This window comes from Balaenoptera ricei, chromosome 17 (assembly GCF_028023285.1).
Source record: "Balaenoptera ricei isolate mBalRic1 chromosome 17, mBalRic1.hap2, whole genome shotgun sequence".
Lineage (NCBI taxonomy): Eukaryota > Metazoa > Chordata > Mammalia > Artiodactyla > Balaenopteridae > Balaenoptera > Balaenoptera ricei.
The window spans coordinates 14,185,195-14,201,370 of record NC_082655.1 but is presented as its reverse complement, the minus strand read 5'-3'; the positions used below and the strand labels follow the sequence as shown (position 1 = coordinate 14,201,370).

The following is a 16,176-nucleotide window of genomic DNA, read 5'->3' as shown; positions in this document are numbered from 1 at the left end:
TCTACAGATGAAATGAACTATGCGCAGAGTTAGTAAGTGTGAATGGGGAATGGAGAGTGCTGAGAGAGATGTGTTCCAGGTAGTGGGGGCAGTAATTCAGAGGCTTAGGGTGGATGGGAACATAGTTAATTCAATAAACTATAGGTAAGGTTTGTTTTAGAAAAAAATGGCAGAAAGTATGCAATCTATAAAAAATGAGATAAATTGTTAAAATATAAGCTATGAGCAGACACAGCTTATATTAAAGGAGTATTTAGTGTTATCTGCATGTATTGTACAGAACAGAGTGTGAGGACTGTTATCCAGTAAAATTGGAGAGACGTTTTCTTGCCTAATTCAACACACCCCCAACACAAAACAAAACAAAGAAAAATAAATAAAACAATGCATCATTTTCATTAAAAGTCAGAGGGGCCCAGATCAGAGAGTTCTCAGAAGTCAGATAGTTTGCTGCTGCTCTAGGGAGAGGGACTGGCACAGAGCTGAGAGTCATGGTGCTCAAAAGAGAGGTGGGCCCATTGCCAGGCAAAAAGCATATCTTTCTTTAGCCAAAGACATGCGTTTTTCTAAAACCAAACAAATGAACAAACAAAAATATACTGTGCACTACAGTGAACTTTATGAGGGCTGGTGAGTGGAATTAGAGGTGGCAGATAAGTGAAAATAATGGTAAAATAAAGTAAAAGTGAGCGCTGGCATGGACAATGGTGATGACACACCATGAACTTAGGAGAACAATGAATTCAATTCTGTGTACTCGGGTCCAAACGTATACGAGCAACAATAATGATTATAAAAAGAAAACCATCAGCCAGAAGTGACAAAGAGACAAAGGTTTCCCTGTGGCTATACCTGGCTGAATAATGCATCTTGTTACTAACACGGTGGAATTAAAAGCTAATGCCAGAGCAACATCCCATAGTATTAATAATTTGTCTACTATGTTTTTATTTAAAATTAGCTCATTCATTAAATACAGAACATTGTAATCCCTGTAGTTTTAGTCATTCCCAATTAATCCTTTCATTCTCTAAAAGGTTGAATTAAAACTCTGCAGGTAATTATGTGGGTCTTAAAAATCTGAATTTTCATTTCGACTAAGTCAATCTGACTGAATTAAAATATTGGTGACAGTTATTACTTGAGACCTTGGCCAAGTTATTTAAGATCTTTGTTTTTTTTTTTTAAACGTCTTTATTGGGGTATAATTGCTTTACAATGGTGTGATAGTTTCTGCTTTATAACAAAGTGAATCAGCTATACATGTACATATATCCCCATATCTCCTCCCTTGTTTCTTGGTTTCCTCATTTGCAAAATGGGAATAATGAATAGGGCATAGTCACTACATTATCAAGTTGTTATGTAGAATAAATAAGAAATCATATGGAAACCATTTAAAGTAATGCCCAGCACACTGAAAACATGTAAACTCAGATAATAATGTTATTATTTACTATTATTTTACTTATTGTTATTATCTTCTTGAAATGGCATCAAGACTAGAACAGACTGATGAAATAATGAGAACTTGATGACTGCTGCCTTGAGGAGGTTTATCCCTATCTGAATTCATTACAGGTTGTCTTTAAAGCTTCTCATCCTGAAGTTGATTACATGAAATATCCATCTCCAAATATTCTCTAGAAAATAAAAGACTACTGAGTCAATAAGTTTGGAAGATGCTTAACACTGCCTAAAACAGCATTTACCAAATGTTTTTGACCACCAGCCATTTTGTTTGCATGTGTGGATGTTGGGGGGTGTACCTGTTAACATCCAGCTAGATGACTATACTAAGGGGACCTCATTTCTAGAAAGATCTAGCTTAGTAGGTGAGAACACCAGCTCTGTTGAGTTCAAATCCTGCCTCTGTCAGTTACTAGTTTTGTGAACTTCTTGTTCCTCGGTTTCCTCATCTGTACTATGGAAATAATAACAGTGTCATTTCCATAGAGTTGTTTTTATAAGTATTAAAAGAAGTAATCTAGCTGAAAGGTGTAAAGCAAAACCTATCAAGCAGATTATGCTTAACACATATTTACTATTATTACTGCAATTCTATGTAAGTCTATATAAAATTTTAGGTCCATAAGATGAAAAGTGAGTCATTTTTGTGCTTCAGGATGTGCCTCTGCCACTTAATAAGAACGTTATCACATAGAAGTTTCCATTTCAGGCAGTGTGGCGTTGGAACCGCCCTGGACCTTTATCATTGTTCAAAATCTCAGTGTCAAATTCTGCACATCACTTCTCCACATTTGTCCATTTTCCAGAACTGGATTTGCCAAACTTTCAATCTCTCTCCCTTTTCTATATTTTCCTTCTCTCTAACATGTAGGACTCTGAAAATAAAAGACTCCCTTCTCTTCATCTGTGCCAGGGTCAAGTTCATGGTAGGTGATACCAGATGGCAGCAGCAGGAGATGAGTTTCTAGGGACTAGGGTTGTCATTTTAAAAAAACCGATTGGTTGTTGTACTTGGTCATTGCTCTTACTAAAAATGTTGCACTCACGCGATGTGCTGGCTGAACTTTGTCCCTTTGGGGTATGCATGACTGGGGTCAGTAGCTGTAACAGGATGAAAACAAAGAAAATTCTCTTTATCTCTTATCACTCTTCTTCATTCTCATCCTGGGTGCTGTCAAGAAATGAATCAAATAGGTGTCAAATGCTATTGTTTCAGGCCTTCCTCCAACTCTTGCCCTCTGACATAATCTCAGCATATAGCTTTAGGAGCAGGAACAATTCTCTGTGTCTCCAGGGATTTCAGGAGCTTACCTGAACTGGGAGAATGTGGACAGAAAGCTAAGTTTTCAGATCTATTTCTCACCATATAGTAAACAGTGCTTTTTCCTACCAACTACCGTATACCTCTTTCTCAGTTTGTAAAACACTGATTTAAAAGCCATGTTCCCAGCCCTATGAGATAAAACGTTATTGCTAGAAACAAATCATAGTTTTCACAGTGTCTCATTTCCTTTTGTCAGATATTTACTTTTCCAGTTGCTTTCGCAACGAGGGGTGGGCAAGTAACAGGAGGCAACAGCTTATGAGAGAATTTATAAGAATAATTTATTTTTATGAAATACAAGAGTGACATCCACAAAGATGCCCTTCCTTTTCTTTTTGCTCCCTTTCACCTCTTCTCCTAACCTTGGAAGTTGTAATATCATCTTGTAATCATGAGGAGAGACTTTACCAACGAGCTTGCAATGCTAAAGCAGAAATATGGGAAGATTCTGGACTCCTAATGAGATTGTCAGGTTGTTGAACCAGCCTTGAATCTGCTGACCTCCAATTTTCATATGTTATAATACTTGTCAATATTATTTAAGTCACCATAGTTGGATTGTACCCTTGCCTTCTCAATGAAGTATTATACAAGAGTCTTAGAATTTAAAAAGGTTGACAGCTTCTCTATCAGCTTTGGGTCTGCAGGTTGTAGGAAGGAGGCTGATTGATGTATGGGAGTGAGTACTAGCTTTGTGTCCAAACACACGTGATTTCAAACTCCAGATCTTTGGCTTGTAAGCCGTGTGTCTTTGGGTCATTTACCTAAGAGATCTGTGATTCAGTTTTGTCACCTTTACAATGGGGGTAATGGTAGTTAAGAGTATTATGGGGAGGATTAAATGGCATTGCATAGAAAATTTCTGGTACATAACAGAAACTCAACAAACTTCTCTTCCACCTTTCTTACCAGCCTGCACCTAAATTTAAATTCAAGACAGGATTTGGGTTGTGTCATGGAATAGGTTTCTGGTGAAATGTTTTAAATAAAGCAGGATATGGAATCTTTTATCTCTAAAAAGCCTCGGAAATAGGAAAGTTCTAGTACAATGTATTCTGAGTTGGAGAGTGAGACTGGGTACAAGCTTTCCGAGGCTTTCATCTCTTTGGGTATCTATCTGTAGCTCGTGCTCACTGATGCCACTGATAGTTCCCTCTGGATTGATGGTACTGCTCTTTGTCATTGGTCTACCAGAGGATTTCCCTTAAAGACCACGTGGAAATTTTAACAGGCGATGAGTTGTCTGCCTGCTGAGGAGAACACAGCCTGCTCTGCCAGAACTCAGGAGCCTGCCTTGTTAGCCTCTTCCTCTCTCAAGCTGGGTCAGAGATTCTCACCTACCGTCTGGGAGGTTAGCTCTCACCTGCTCTTAGACTGCATTCACTAGACGCACATCCTGAGATGAGGATTCATGCATAAGTGATTTATTAAGGAAATGTTCCAGGAAGAAACTGGTAAGGGATGGGGAAGAAGGACCCCAGGAAGAGTATAATTTCTGGCAAAGTACCAGTCTCAGCCTAATCCTGCATAGTTCTCTGCAATATACATTACACATCAAAGTGTCTCCAGCCTCAAGGCAAGGGAGCTGAGCTTTTGTCTTCCCACAGGAGTCAGTCATTGGCTATGGGTTATGGGGTGGGTGGGGAAGAAACTTCCATCTTCCTGTGCACATAACCCAAATGGCTCTAGTAGTTCAGAAACAGCACTTGGAAGATTGTAGATGTAAGGCAGTAGGAGCAAATGTATAGAAACTGGTGGATGTGTGCACAGAACTGGTAAGTAAATCAGAGGGAATCTGGGCAAGAAATGACAATGGTTCTCTAAACAAAAGGTTTCTTTTCCTTTCACAAATTTTTTTTTCCTCTTATTTAAATCATGATGGCCTGTAACAGTTGAAGCATCTGAAAATTGAAATAAATATATATTTTTTTAACATAAAAAAAAAAAAAAGAAATGACAATGTTCCCTATATCTATTTCCCTGCCTCTCAGCAACAACATACCTACTTCACTATGGAATAAACAAGACTTTCAACTCTAAATAAAAGCCTGAGTTGTCCAAGGCTGCCTAACCCAATCATTTATAGACCGTGTGATATTGAATAAGAATTTAATGTCTCTGAATCTCTGTATTTCTCGAGCTGGAATTTAATAATAGAGTTGGAATGTGAACCTAGGTTTTTTGTTTTTGCTTTTAATTCTTTCCAGTACATTATATCATAAAATAACTAGATCATGAAATTAAAAGGGACCTTGAGTGGGCATGTTCTCTCTGGGCAGGACAGATATCTACCTTTCTCAGAGAGATAGGCATCTATCTTGTTTTTAACATTCTTCCAATTCAGTGGTTTTCCTGACTTTAGACATTCCTAGTAAAATAATAGTATCAATAATAATAAAACACCTGCAACAACAAAAAATTACCTTCCCCAAGGATTATGCCCACTGAATCATCACTTCTATGCAGAAATCTCTGATATTCCCCTAACTAGATAAATGCCCAGTATTATGTGTTCTCATAACACAAAATATATTTTTCTGTAATTTATCAGAGTTGCAACTCTAAATTTATTTTTATTTCTTTGGCTCTCTGATTAATATTTGTTTCCTGCACTAGACTGTGAATTCCATGACTTCAGCAACTGTGTCTTTGTGTTCTTGTTCACTCTTCTATCCCTAGACCCTGCACAGTGTCTGACATACATTAGATGCTCTGTAAATAATTAACCAGTGTAGTAGAGTGAACGTAGCATGGGCTTAGGGCCAGAAGGAAATGGACTTTTCTATAGCCCATTATACACTCCCATGACCAATGTATGAGAGTTCCAGTTGTTCCACATCCTCATCAACATTTGGTTTTGTCAGTATTTAAATTTTATCTTTTCAAGTGGGTGTGAAGTGGTACCCCCTACATTTAATTGGCATTTCTCAAATAACTCATAATGTTTAATAATTTTCCATGTTCTTATTGTCCCCTTATATATCTTCTGCCAGAAATACCTTGTTTATCTTTGCTTTTACCATATTCTTCCCCCTTACATTCACTCTTTGGGGGCAAATAAAGCATCTTCTTAAGATATTTCCTGCCAGTGCTTCTCCTAAGATATCTCTACTGACTATTCTTATGCTGTTCTAGAATATGTGTAACCCAGCATTCAGCTATTCCCCTGGCCATACTTAACTGGTTGTACTTTTGCCTTAGGAACACCTGGATGTTGGATGAGAAATCACTCCTATTACTAGGAAAATCAAGTCATAATAAACATCTTATTTTTTAATAGCCTATTTAAGATATGTATGAAGGCCTCACATTACACAGTGCTCTTTATCATACTAAGAAGACTATGCATTAATTTTCTACTGCTGCCATGACAAATTACTACAAACTTAACAACTTAACACAAATTTATTACCTTACAGCTCTGGAGGTCAGAAATCTGTTATGGGGTCTCATTGTGCTTAAATCAAAGTGCTGTCAGCAAGCTGCATTCCCTTCCGGATGCTCCAGGGGAGAATCCATTTTCTTGCTTGTTCAGGTTGTTGGCAGAATTCCGTTTCCTGTAACTGTGCGACAGTTTGTTACTGGCTGTAATTTGAGGGCATTTCCCAGCTTCTGGGAGCCACCTGTATTTCCTTGACTCGTGGCTTCCTTTCTCCATCTTCAAAGCCAGTAACGAGGCTGAGTCCTTCTCATGTTGCATTTCTCTCTCTCTGATCTTTGTTTCTCATGGAGTAGGATTCTGTGATTTAATTGGGCCCTCCCAGATAACCCAGTTTAATACCCCTATTTTCAAGTCACCTGCTAACAACCTTAATTCCGCTTTGCCCGATACCATAACATATTCACATGTTCTGGGGGTTAAGTTGTGGACAAGTTTGGGAGGCCATTATTTTGCTCAACACAGACTATATCAAATATTTCAATGGTTGAAAGTTACTTTTGACTTTGTCACCACTTGGGATTTGCTTTTCTCATACTCCTTCCTCTGTTTTTTAATTTTTTGTTGTTATCATGGATATCCAGATTTCTCACTTCCTTTATATAAAATGTTACGTTATTATAACATGTGCTTTCAAAATGATAAACCTCATTCTATTCTGCTATCCATGAAAACAAAAGATGTAGAATTAATAAGACTCATACATCTTGGAAGGCATATGGTATTCTCTCTAGGTGTAACTATTATATTAACTGACAAGGGAATAAAAGCTGAATCACCTCAGCACTTACATCCCTCTCTCCTTGTCAGACTCACTATTATTAATATATATGCTTCTTGAAGTCACGGGCTCTCCCCTGGGAGCATTAGACTTGAGCACTCAGCTCCACTTGAGACTGAGGTCCACAATTACTCAGTGCCTTTGATCGTTATGAAATTTATTTAATCATAACAGTCATGATGAAAATAATAGTCTTCTAGCATATTACAGTTTGCAAAATACTTTATAAAATATGATCTCATTTTTAAGTCATGTGTCAATCCTGTGAGCTAGACAGGAAGCACCTTTTTTATTTCTTATTTTTCATTTGAAAAACTTGAAGTTGAATGGAGTTAATCTTGCTTAAGTTAACATAACTATTAAGTGATAGTGTGTGGATTTGAACTCATCTCCTTTTCTTTTCACTATGCCTACTATGGTTAATTCGGCAAGTTGCTATGATTATCAGTTTCTGTGATTTGACTCATGAATTTGATAGTCTAGTTTTTGTTCAAGTAGAAAAAGATCTGGAATATATATATCTGATATACCGACCATCATAATTTGTTTTCTAAAACACAATTATCTCACTTGGTATGTACAGTTGACCCTTGAACGGCATGGATTTGAATTGTGTGGGTCCACTTATATGAAAATTATTTTCAACAAACATGCACCAAAGTACTACATGATCTGCGGTTGGCTAAATCCATGGATGTGGAAGGGCAGATACAAAGGGCCAACTTTAAAACTATATGTGAATTTTCAACTGCTCAGGGATTGGTGTCCCTAACTCCCACATTGTTCAAGGTTCAGCTGTATATTCTGAATTCAATTTCATGCAGATTCTATTTCCCACTACCTTTCTGATATAATTTTTAGACTTTTCTCTACTTTTTGGCTCTGAGCAGTCTCTAAAAATTGTCTTCTTTTTTACCTTTTTATGATCCCATATGGATCTCCATGTCATCTATGTGTTGCCCTTTCCTCCCAGGGAGAAAAGCAATCTGCTAAATAAATTCTCACTAGAAACAAAGAATCAGACAGCTAGTAGAAGAGACTTAATTCAAGTGGCTAGCAATGTTTGAACTCCAAAGACACAGCCTATCTCACCATAGTACAACATGATGCTTTCAATAATTTCCCAAATGACATGGTTTTCAGTATTCTTAGTAACTTATTATCATTGTCCCACAAAATATGTACATGATATATATAAGGAAAACTACAAAATTCTGATGAATGAAATAAAAGAAGAACTAAACAAGTAGATAAGACATTCATAAGACAATAGAAGACATTCATAAGAAGACAATATTGTCAAGTTGTCAGTTCTTCCCAACTTGATCTACAGATTCAACACAATCCCAATGAAAACCCAGCTAGTTATTTTGTGGATATTGCCAAACTCATTCTAAAGTTTATATGAAAAAGCAAAAGACCCAAAATAGCCAACACAATATTCAAAGGAAAAACAAAATTGGGGGACTGACAGTACCCAGCTTCAAGAATTATAAAGCTTCAATAATCAAGACAGTGTGTTACTGATGAAAGAATAGAGAACAGAATAGAGAGCCCAGAAATAGACCCACATAAATATAGTCAACTGTTCTTTGACAAAGACGCAAGGGCAATACAATGGGTTAAAAAACAGCCATTTCAACAAATGGTGCTGGGACAACTGGACATCCACATACAAAAAAAAAAAAAATCTAGACACAAAACTTGCATCCTCTTCAAAAGTGAATTCAAAATGAAGTACAGACCTGAATGGAAGTTGCAAAACTGCACAACTCACAAGCGATAACATATGAGAAAACCTAGATGACCTTGAGTAAGGCAATCACTTTTTATTATATAACACCAAAGGCATGATCCATGAAAGAAATATTGATAAGCTGGAATTTCAATTTAAAACTTCTGCTCTATGAAAGACAATATTAAGAGAATGAGAAGAAAAACCAGACTAAGAGAAACATTTGCAAAAGACACTTCTGATAACGCACTGTTGTCCAATATGTACTTGTAACTCTTAAAACTCAACAATAAAAAAAAAAAAAACTACCCAATCAAAGATGGGCCAAAGGTCTTAACAGACATCTCACCAAAGAAGACATTCAGATGGCAAATATACACAAAAAAAGATGTTCTACATCTTATGTCGTTAGGGAAATGGAAATTAATACAACAATAAAATACCCACTACATACCTATTTGAATGACCAAAATCCAAAACACTGAAACACCAAATGCTGATGAGGATGTGAAGCAACAGGAACTATCTTTTATTACTGTTGGGAACGCAAAAGGGTACAGCTACTTTGGAAGACAAGTTGTCAGTTTCTTACAAAACTAAGCATCCTCTTATATGATGTAGGAATAGTGCTCCCTGGTACTTACTCAAAGGAGTTGAAAACGTACGTCCACACAAAAACTTGTACACAAATGTTTATGACAGCTTTGTTTATAATTTCCAAAAGTTGGAAATAACCAATATGCCTTTCTTTAGATGAACAGATAAATAAATGGTGGTGCATCCAGACAATGGTATATTATTCAGTACTGAAGAAACATGAACTATCAAATCATGAAAAGATATGGAGGAAACTTAAATGCATATTACAATGTGAAAGAAGCCAATCTGAAAAGGCTCCATACTATACAATTCCAACGATATGACATTCTGGAAAAGGCAAAATGATAAAGACAGTAAAACGATTAGAGGTTGCCAGGAGTTAAGGTTGGTGGGAGAAGATTTTTAGGGTAGTAAAAATACTTTGTATGATACTATAATCTTGGATACATGTCATTACACGTTTGTTCAAACCCATAGACTATATAACACCAACAGTGAACCCTAGGAAAACTATGAGCTTTGAGTGATAATGATGTGTCAATGTAGGTTCATCAATTGCAACAAATATACCACTCTTGGGGGACATTGATAATGAGGGAGGCTATACACGTGCGAGAGCAAAGAGTATGTGGGACATCTCTGTATCTCCTTCTCAATTTTGCTGTGAACCTTAAACTGCTCTAAAAACTTATCTCAATTAAAAGAAGTATTATCCTTCATTAGTTCCCTATTCCAGATATAGATTAACCAGGGCCACATATGCTCTGAGATTGTTACCTTACTGTGAACTAGGTATGGGTCTTCTGTGGCTCCTGCTTAAGACTTTATTAGCCTTATAATCAGTTGGTGACACATTTTGACTTAAATAGTAAACTAATAATTAATCAAATTCCTTGGATCTTTTTTCCATTCCAACTCTAGTTAATTGAAGATTTCTCCTTCTCTATTTGTGCAATTGGTTATTTGAACTAAAACGAAGGACATGACATATGACTCAGCTAACTTTCATTTTTTTGGAGTCATCCTATTATTCCGATCTCTGAGGAACTTAGAAAATTGTTATTCTGTTTTGTTATAAAGCCATTATTTCTATTTTTTCTTCCTCATCCATTTTATGTCAACAGCAAATATGAGCCTCAACCAGATATCTATTTCTTTATTCAAATAATAGAAAATGATGGATAAGAGACTGATGACAGTTTAATATGTTACCTCACTTAGTCCTGTCCAGAGCCATTTTCATTTAAATAATTTCATAAAAACAACACTTTAAAGATGAAGGAATGGATCTTTTATTAGAGTACTACCATCAACACAGTATAATAAGTCTATTTAGAACCCCAATTTTTTTTTCCAAAAGGGATTTAAGGTAACTTGTATAATACAGAGCAAGATGGAATAGGTTAAAATTAGGAGTAAAATAATAAAGAGAAACAAGGCAGGAGACCTAAGAATAGCAAGGATGAGACTTAATGTGCATATTATAAATATTTATGCTGAAAATATTATTTAGTAAGAGTTGGCAACCAAAAGGAAAATTTTAAAACCCTGCCTGTTACATAGTTCACGGTACTTACAAACTATAAATTGATCAGTTCTATTCTTATTGCTGGGAGCAGACGGGACTTTCTCCCCAGGATCCTCAAGAAGAGTACAATATGTGATGTAAAGACTGACGTGTTCAACAACACCTCTCAGTAGACTCAGTGATGAATACTGTGAGCAGTTTCTTACAGCAACCCTCAATCCAGTTTAATGGTCTCCCACCAAGACACAATTTAGTAAAAGGGCGAGGCAGTGAAAACAATGCCCTAAGGAACTGATTGGACACAGTCAAGTTCTGGCTTAAATTGACTGAGCCTAATCTGGGGGCATATTTCAGCCTGTTTAGTGGAATCCTGGGGGTGGCATATCCATCAGGCCATTCTTGGCTGTATCCCTCAGCAGAGCTTTGATAAATATTAGGCAGCAATGTGTTCCACATTACATTAGCTGGCGAACATTTGGAAGACAGTTTTATTCCATGTAGCCAGATAAAAACAGACCCACATGCCTGGTAGGTAACTGAGCTTGGGGCTGGGCTGACATGAGCCTTACTAGTCAATTTCTAGGAAGCCAACATGGTTGAGCAAAGTGGAATTGAATACCTTTGCTTTAAAACCTTATTTCCAGGAAAGTCTGTCCTGTGTCAGTAACAGGACAGTCCCAGGCTGTCCCCTGTTCAGAGGGGCATGGGCATTCATAGCACAGATGACATCATTAGGATGTCTTGGTAGTAATGGAGCAAATGGCACACCTCCAACTAGCAAAGATCCTTGTTCTATGTTGGACCATTTTATTAGCACAAGCCCTTTGATAGCATCAATTTCTTGGCATCCTGGGACTTTGATCTTTTTAGTTTTCTGGTGCCAAACAGTCTGCAGCTTTAATTTTCTCGCTTATATAGCTCAAAGTTTCTTATCTTTTGAGGCGAGGAAACTGCTGTCTCTGGCTCTCCCTGAGTGACCTTATCTTATCTCACAAGGTTTTAGACACACACACAGTGATAACCCCTTGTCTGGGCAGAGTGGTGGGAGGCATGGGGAGGAAGGGTTAGGCAGGGATGTGGTGCTCCTTCCCTTGCTCTGCATGGACACGTCCCTGGGGACCTTGCACCCTTGGGTAGGGTAGTCAGCACACTCAATCATACAATCTCAGGAAATGCCTCATAGCTGATTTCATCTAAAGACGGACGAGAAGGTGTTTTTAAGAGACTGACCAGTGACTTTGAAATCTCAAACCACTCCCCACAAATAGGCATCAACTCTGCCTAACAGGTAAAGAAAGATGGCGTTGATAAGTCTGGCAGGGTTACCTCTTACTAGTTGTGGGACTTCTCAGCTACTCTATTTTCTCAGTACTAAGTGGAGACAATGATACTTCTTCTCAGGATTGTTTTGAGGATTTAAGTCATTAACATACAAGTAAAATGCCCTCATGATATCGTGCCTGTCATTGTCTCTACTTATATCAAGGTATTTCATCAATTTTAACCGATCTCCTTTTTCCCTTTCATCTTGAATTTTTAAAATCAAGGTGAAACAAAATCTATATTTACTTTTCATATGTTAGTATTTTCTTTCCAAAAACTGTTTTTAATTGGTAGTATATCTTATAATCAATAGCTTCATAGAAATGAGGACTATTATAGAGATGGATAGTTAAATAGATAAAGATATCACTTTTCTTATTGTCTCAAACTACATTTATTTCTATAAAATTCATAATTAAATCATAAGTCCATAATTATATCAACAAAGGAAGCAGTGTGCTTTAGGGGAAAACAAGGACAAGCTTTGGAATTAGGCTAGATTTGAATATTGGTTCTTACCATTTGAGCAGTGAAAGTACTCCCTTGCTTAATCTCCTTGAGTCTCAATATTCTCACCTGTAAAATGGAGAAAATAATACATACTTAATAAGAGTTAAAATAGCATCTAGTTAGGGCTTGGCACATAGTAGGTATTCAGTGCATAAGTATATCTTTTCAGTTAGCAATGTGCTAAATTTTGTGGGGATCACAAAGATGAACAGAAGGAAAGAAAATTATAATTTTTGATTTTCTATTTTGTATTAGGCTCTGTGGTTGATATTCTATGTGTGCACATCTCAATTCTCCTGAAAACCTGTGGGGAAGCTTTTAATATTCCCATTTAACAGATTAAGAAATTATTTCTCAGAGAAGTTAAACACCTTATCCAGAGTCATTTCTTGCCCTGAAGGAGCTTGTATTCTAATTGGAGACATGAGTAACATGTATCTGAAGAGCAAAGAAGATGTACAGTATGAAAGAAGTATTATAAAGGCAGATATAGTACCTACAATTGAGTAAATACAGGTGATAAGCATCAAGAATTCAGAAGGAGAAATCTTCCTGGGTTAAAGTGTTTATCAACCAGGATAGGTTGCCTTATGCTGCAGTAACAAACGACTCACAAATTTCAGTGGTTAAAACAGCAAAGATTTAGTTTTAGCTCATGGCCCTCAAAGTCAGACACATCATAGCTGCTTAGGAAACCAGGTTGAAGTAGATACCATTGCCTTTGATATTGTTGGTAACTGCCAAAGTGATAAAAGAACTCCAGAGAGTCATAAAATTAATTAAATTAATTAAATGCTTGGCCATTGAATGCTGTGGTCCAGAGTCACTTCCAATTTCAAGTCATTGGACAGAACTAGTCATGTGACCTTTGCAAACTCAAGGGGGTCAGAAAGCCTAATTCCACTGTGTGCCTGAGAAGTGGGAGATCTGGAAATATTTGGTAAATGGCAGTAGTAATTAACACCATGTGATTCTTACAAGAGTCTAACATAATCTATTTTTTAGTGATTTTTACAAATCAACATTTTAAAAAATACTATATTTTCTAAATACTGAGACAGACTGGGACCTGGGACCCTTTGCTGCAGCGCTGCAATGCTTGCACCTGGACACACCTCTCTTTGAGCAACAAAATACAAAGAAACTATATGAGACTTAAAGTAACTGCCTGCATGCACAGTTGGGACAAATCCTGGACAAAAGACACAAAGAAACCAAAAAACCCAACTGCCACTTTTGAAGAGGCTGGAGCAAAAGCAGGGTACTGCTCAGGCCCTTGCACACACCACCACCTAAGGGGTGGGTAAACCACCTAAGCCACCGCTCCTGCCCTACCCCTGGACACACCCTTACTCTCACCCCATATAAGGAACAACTCGCCCCCCTCTCAGCGAGTGAGCCAGCAAGGGAAACTGTTGTTTGTTCTCCCTCCCCACTGCTAAGGAACTGTTGGAGTTCTCGCTCCCAATAAAACCTTGCCTGAATTTCTTGTCTGACCTCTGATCAATTTCTATTATTAAGCAAGCCAAGAACCCTGGTCGGTAACAATAATAGTTTTGGTTAAAAACTGCACTACTCATAAGGATATGTCTGAATTTTCACATGTATGCGAGCCTATTACTTAAGTCCACTATCTACATACAGGAGATTACTTGTTTACAGTCATCACTGTTGATTTCTTTCAAACCTTTACTAAGCACCTGCCGGTAGAACCTGTACTTGTTGGTAGAAACTGTACCTATTCAAGCCTCTGCTTCTTATCTTCCCCTCTGAGCAGACATTACATCCCAGGTACTCGTTTATCCAAAAAAGATTTATTGATTAGTTGCTGTTTACATAGCACATTTACAGGGCACCTTGGGAATGACAAATACACAATCATACTAGGACAACTTTTTAAGCATCTACCATCTATGTGGCTGCCTAGACCAGAAGCTAGAGAATCACCCTGTACTTCTCCCTCTTCTTTACTATATATGCCATTATATAGTTATCAAGCTCTGTTGACATCATATTTTTAAGACAATTGACTGCACATTGTAATCGCCTGGGATACTTTAAAAAATACTGATGTTAAGGTCCTATCTCAAGAGACTCTTATGTAATTGGTTTTGGAAAAGGCCTGATCATTGGGGTGGGGGGCTGTTCGTAAGCTTCCAACTGATTCTCATGTGCAATCAAGTTTGAGATACAAGAAGTCTCAGTTCTTTCTACTAATTTTCATTCCCACTGCCCACCTTTGGTGGAAGCCCTTCTAATCTCTAATGTGGATTAATTCAGCAATCTTCTCTCTGGTCTCCTTGCCTCAACCTGGATTAGGGGCCCCAGTGCCATGTTCTCACTGTGCCCATGGCACTTATACGGTCTGCATTAATACTGACTCTTTATCATCCCTTTGCTCTATTAGACTATGAGCATCTTGCAGGCAGCAGCTAAGGTTTATTATATGTCTAACTTGTAGTTCAGGATCTGGCATATAAAATGTGCTCAGTAAGTGTTTGCTGAATAATACAAATGAGTAAATGTTCAGCGAATCCTGGGCAGTAAATCAGTACAAAGATGAATAAGACAGAGGATCTCCATAAGAGCGTTCATTGTTTGGTGGGGTAAATGGACATGAAAACACTTACAATGCCATATGAAAAAGGCCTATAACAGATGGAGAAGTTGTTTCTGAAGTATGGGAAATAAATAAGATAGCAGGAAACATTGCCAAAATAATCCTAATTGCTATACTGCTATCCCATGATTTGCTCCCAATAATATTCACTAATATGCTATTTAAAATAAGAAAGGTAGAGAGGAATTAAGAATAGACTATAGGGGTGGTTTCATATTTCTAGTCTTTTAACACAGTCTTTCATGACTTGCTGTTTCCCAGAGTACTTTACTGACCATCTCTTTTGTATCTGTATGTCCAGAAGACCCTAGAACACCTACACATTTCCACAACAATCTGAAAAACCATATAGGTCAATGGCAAAATGCTTGTATACATTCTTCTCTGTATATATACTTGCATCTCAGCTCCAAATCACCCTTCCAGGCTCTGTTCTGTGATGCAGAGTTGAAACTGCAAACTCAGTGTTCCCTTTGCTAGCTGTCTTCCTTTTAGGTTCTGCCAGTAGGGGGCACTAGAGAGAGCTGAAAAGGCAGAAGTTTGGAGACAAGGAACTTGATTCTCCTTGCCCAGCTTGCCTTGCCTGTTACTATTACCATGGCAACAGTGACCTTAACTCTTGCAGCATTAGTTGGCTTGACTTCTTTTTCACACCCTGAACCAGTCCTCAGTGGTTCTTCCAACTGTTCAGCTATCTGTCCCATGGAAGGATCCTGATTGGCTGCTGGGGTCATGTGCCCATCCCTTAGGCCAATCACAAACTGATTTGCAGAGAGAATCGGTTCTCTGATTGGCAGGGCCTCTGGACATGCCCACCACTGTGGCCAGGAACCAGGTTTGCCTGTT

The 16,176-nt window shown here is 37.7% G+C and overlaps 1 protein-coding gene across 15 annotated transcripts in view; it reads right to left on the bottom strand.

Annotated features, from left to right (window-relative positions):
• LRATD2 (LRAT domain containing 2) overlaps positions 1–16,176 on the bottom strand; it is a 714,718-nt gene that overhangs the window by 312,540 nt on the left and 386,002 nt on the right. For 14 of the 15 annotated variants that reach the window (XR_009498431.1, XR_009498437.1, XR_009498433.1 and 11 more), the window contains one exon: positions 12,720–12,776. The gene's annotated coding sequence lies outside the window, so the exon portion shown is untranslated. Of the gene's footprint in view, positions 1–6,243; positions 6,358–12,719; positions 12,777–16,176 lie in introns of those variants that run through there. The other variant, XR_009498443.1, reaches the window with a different exon arrangement.